The sequence below is a fragment of the Notothenia rossii genome, assembly GCF_949606895.1.
Source record: "Notothenia rossii genome assembly, chromosome: 9".
Lineage (NCBI taxonomy): Eukaryota > Metazoa > Chordata > Actinopteri > Perciformes > Nototheniidae > Notothenia > Notothenia rossii.
Window position 1 is genome coordinate 18,493,093 of NC_136907.1, and position 5,214 is coordinate 18,498,306.

The window sequence follows — 5,214 nt, forward strand, 5'->3', positions numbered from 1 at the left end:
CCTGATAAATCCGCAGAACTGTTACAGGGTGTGTATTATGTAAAATGTGTAACTTCAAAAAAATATATGTATAATATAATATAATTTCTTTTTTTAATCTTTAATACTTTTTTTATGCATGCTTTAGGTAACATTAAGCTGTCTTTGGCTCTTCTCTGCTGTAACAATGTAAATGTATCCCCTGTGGGACTAATAAAGTTTTGTCGTAAAACTGTTGAAGTATAAGACTATGTAAAAAATACGCAACTAGAAAGACTACAAATCCCAAATGCATTCTGGGTCGCGTAAGTGATGTCATAGGCGATAATGCTCCAAGACTGGTTGCGACTCGCTGCGACTCGCAAAGCAAAGAGGAAGATGAAGACTGATTTATTCCCTCCAATAAATATAGGAGATTGCTCCAATAAATTCACTTTTACAAGATTTACAAAAGAGATCATACCACTTGCTCGTTCTATCGCTTCCCGTCTTATGAAAGGACCGGGAGTCGTTGGACCAAACATATCAGGTAATATACATGTTTTGCATGGAACATAGTCAAGTTAGCTACCTAGCTAGTAGCGAGCATGTTAGTTAGCATTACATTACATTACTTAGCCTTGTCATTTGTATTAGCCTTAACATGAAGTAAACCAAAAATGTTAAACAGTAAGAGTAGTCATGATGGTAAGTATTTTGTTAAACATTTGAAGAGTAGCCTATCGCCCCGTCCACCAGGTGCTAAGGGGGCGGGAGGTAGGCTAACGCTACATTAGCATATTTTCTACTTAATGCTATCTGCACAAATGGTTAACATTGAACATTAAAAGATCAGGCAGTTCAGGGAGAGTCGAAGGAAGGAAGGAAGGAAGGAAGGAAGGCAGGCAGCTTTGCATGACATTCTTCTGGACGTGTTTCATTGTGATGATAGTGAGAGTGAGTCAATCTGTTTGTTGGAAAGACAGTAGTTGAGTGATTACTGAGAGAAAATTATTAAAATAGATAATTATTCAGTGTTGTTACTTTAAAGTGTTGTTACTGACCTTTTTCTCTTTTATTTTCTTTACCTCACCTGTAACTGCTGAGACCCTGAGGAACATGCACACTGGACTGACCTGCTCTGGCAACCTGATTTCCACTGTACGTAATAGTATTTGGTTATGGTATATTATTTATATACATCAAAGGCACAATGCACCCCCCAGAGACACACATGTATTGAGTGTGATATTTTGCATTGGTCATGTGAAATCATCTTTACATACTAGAAAACTAGGAGCGGCAACTTGTTTTGAAATTGAATTTTTAATATCCGATAATAAAGTTGATCTGTTTTCTTTATTCTTCTCTCTTCCCAGCTCCATCCATCACCATTCTCTGTTCCTGCAGGTCCTGCTTGCTAATCAATATTCATATTTTTGTATACAATTACAAATAAAGTCAATGTATTGTATGACATGAAGTTGTGCTTCATTCTGAGTCAATAATAAATTCATTCTGCCTTCAACTGCAAAATTATTGTGGACTGCACCGAGATCCATGTAGCTGCCCCCCAGTAAGATGAACCAAACAAAGCTGACATACTCAACATACAGCTGTGCTCTTAAGTTTACATGAAGAATTTGTGAAATATTGGTAATAACAGGTTTAAATTATTATTAGTAATTAATTATATAATTGTCTCATTGTAGATGAGCAGACAGGGAGCCAAACGAGAAAAGCAGAATATGCAGCTGCCATTTTCCACATGGAAAAGAGAAAGGGCAAAGTGTATTTGAGTGGACAAAAGAGAAATCCCAAATACGAAAAATAAAATTATACAATTTACAGATATGTATACAAATATATATATCCTATATACATCATGTATAATGATGGTGTATGATGTAGAAGGAAGTGTGGTAGATAACAAGTAAATATAGAGTTACATACAGATCCATGTTACAGCAAAAGATGGAATAACTAAGAAGCACGCAGTATAATAATAATTACACGCAACAATTAAATAACTGCTCAGCATCTCCACCACAATCTCAATCTGCTGTGTCCTGTTTTCCTCCCCTCTGCATAACAACCCATCACACATACGAAACACAACGCAGAGTCCGAGGATGTTAAGAGTATGTTTATTTAAATGTCCTCCTCTCTACTGGCCAACACAGGGAGCATATGCTGGGTGTAGAATTGTTCCAGGAGGAGGAGATTTCCATGCCATGCAGGGTCTTTGGGGATGGGGATGATGATCGCCTCCTTCGTGGTCCACAGTAGCAGAGACTCCGGTCTGTGATGTGCAGCTGTTATATAATATACAATACATTTTTGAAAAACATTTGATCAACAAAAAAGGATTTGGTCAAGATCTAGAGTCAGTGTTTAGTTTATTAATTAATCAATGCTCTCTACATTAGGAAAACACATACCAGTGTACCAGAGGGAGTCACACACAGCTGTGCCTAGATACCCAAACAAATTGACAACAGGGATGCAAACTCATCAGGTATGAAAAAGGTGACAAGGATCCGAGCCCCCTGACCCCACAGAATATCGGCTTTAAAATTAGGAATAACAGAGGATTTTAGCAGTCAGAACAACTAAAGCAGCAGTGTTAATAATAATAGAAACGCCATAGAGTCACATCTAATAGAAATATATAAAAAGCATTTATTTTAATTGTGTAGCAGTCAGTTTATAATTTTGGCAGCACTGTTGAGCATTTTGAAAATGTATTTTCATGCCTCTGTGCGAGGCTTAGTCTTTCTATCTTTATAGCCACTGGTGTAAAGTAACTAAGTTCATAAACTCAACAAGTACTATAATTGGGCACAATTTTGAGATACTTGTACTGTACTTAAGTATTTCAATGTTTTGCTACTTTGTTCTTCTACTCCACTACAGTTCAGAGGTAAATGGTGTACTTTTACTCCACTACATGTATTTAATCCCTTTAGTTACTTTACAGATGTGGATTAATGATGTGAAATATAATCAAGTGTTAAATCAGACTTTAGTTCCACCTGGAGTAAATCCAAAAGCTACCCTGCAGTATACAAAGTCATTCAAACTAGCTGCACCTTTACCAGCTTTGATAACACTTTAATGATCAATCATTATAAAACATATATTATTCTGAAATGGACCAATCTGCAAAATGACTACTTTTACTGTCGCTACTTTCACTATATTTTGATAATAATACTTTTCTACTTTTACTTGAGGAACATTTGGAATGCAGGACTTTTACTGTAACAGAGTATTCCTACACTCTGGTACTTCTATTTTTACTCAAGTACAAGATCTGAGTACTTCTACTTTTACTCAAGTAGCCTACACGATCTGAGTAAGCTACTTCTAGTTTTACTCAAGTACAAGAACTGAGTACTTCTACTATTAATCAAGTACAAGATATATACTTATACCACCTCTGTTTATAGCCTATGAAAAAAACGATTAGAAAACGAAGGCTAAAGCTAACGTTAGCAGATAGTGACAATGTATGCTATTTAGCTAGCTCAACGATAATATTGCGACGGGGAAAAAAAACGTTTCAGCACACATCACGCTCTGCCACTCCGACAGGGAGCTCTACTCTGAACGGCCCGTTCTAACAGCTGTTCACCAGCGGTCCAGTCTGTGCCACAGTGACTCCGGACGCACAGTTAATATTAACGAACGCACCGTAGGTAATGTAGCTGCTGAAGCTAGACCATCATCGCCGAGCAGCAGAGGCTTATTATACATCATTAGCAGAGCCGACAGGCAGGAAGACTCGAGCCCACAGCTCGCGCTTCATTATAATATATAAAAAAAAGCTTGCGGCCGCACATTAATCCGGGTCCCAGACCCCCTCCCATACCCCAAAATATTTTTATTGCAGATCTACATGAATAACACAAACGATATTTTGGATTCAAAACTGAGAATTTCGCCGAAAGGTGACAAGTTTGCATCCCTGGACAAGATAACCAAAATCCTTGAATCTACACACAGCAAATAAACTCAAATGACACAACGAGATGTAAAAAGGAGATCACACATAGTCGATATAAAACTGTCCGCTTCAATCTGAAGAGCAACTAAAACAAAACACGGGAGTGTATCTTGTTCTTGTGAACACTAATGTTATCCACAGCATACACAGACACCACGAAGTTCTTAAGGAGAAAGCTAGTTGCTAAAACAAAACACGTTAGTGTACCTTGTTAGCTAGCTGACATTAACCTTAAACATTGCACTCATATTACTCACTGAAACCTTGTAAAGCCGGTCCCGCATGCTGGCTCTTACAGAACCGCTCCCTTTCGTGTATGTACAGCTCTCAACATGCCCAGACTTGTAGTGATTTTCACCTCGTTTTATACTTTTTCGCCTCATTCTGAAAGAAACAGGTGAAATTTACTAACGTGACAGCCATCTTTGTGATGGTGACGCGTATTGTGCGAGACCAGAGACCTGTAGTTCACTGAGCGGTTTCACACAAAAAAAATTGTAACTTCACAGTTTTACGACACATTTTAATTTTTTGGACTTGCAAAATGTTCTTTTAATTTGGCAAACATCATATGTGTCATTCGGGCACAATTCAAAAGGGATCGAAAGATGACTTTTCTCTCTCCATTGACGTCAATGTATAATTTTCCGCTTCCGGGGTCCCATGGGTCGGAAGTAGATGGGCGGGACTTCACCCCTCTATAATGCACAAACAGGCGCTGAGAATGGCGCAAGGCAGCCGTGCGCGCCACTAGCAGGACAGCGCGCGCACAGGACAGAGGAGATGAGACGCGGCTTCTTCCTCCGACCTGTGGAGGAAGGAAGCCGGGTTAGGGCGCCCCTACAAGCCGGGTTAGGGCGTAAAACAGCTGAACTGCCATCTCCTTGGATCCGGAGGCATGACGTAGCCACAGAGAGAGCAGACAAATCACTCACCCTTTTCGCTGATAGAGCCAAAAGTAATACTACTTTAGCTGACAACAGTTTAAGGGGAACCTGGTCTAAAGGTTCAAATGGGGCTTTGCTTAGTACGCGTAACACCAAAGCCAAATCCCACTGAGGCGCCAGTGCGCGTGACACAGGTCTGAGTCTCCGTACTCCTCGCACGGCTGCTGCGCTCTGCGAGCCCCTCTGTTCAATTCGCCAGGAATATACATTGCTCTGATGGAGAGCAACGTGTGTGCGCGCTAGGGGTTTCACCAACTAATCGACTAGTCGACTAGTCGACTACCTTTACCACTAGTCGGC

At 39.8% G+C, this 5,214-nt stretch overlaps 1 long non-coding RNA gene across 1 annotated transcript; it reads left to right on the top strand.

Moving 5' to 3' along the window:
* The first annotated feature begins 331 nt into the window (after nucleotides 1-331).
* On the top strand, nucleotides 332-1,441 carry LOC307018819. The gene is made up of 2 exons (XR_013802503.1): nucleotides 332-1,119; nucleotides 1,338-1,441. It is a non-coding gene; the product is annotated as an uncharacterized lncRNA (long non-coding RNA).
* The last annotated feature ends 3,773 nt before the right edge of the window (nucleotides 1,442-5,214 follow it).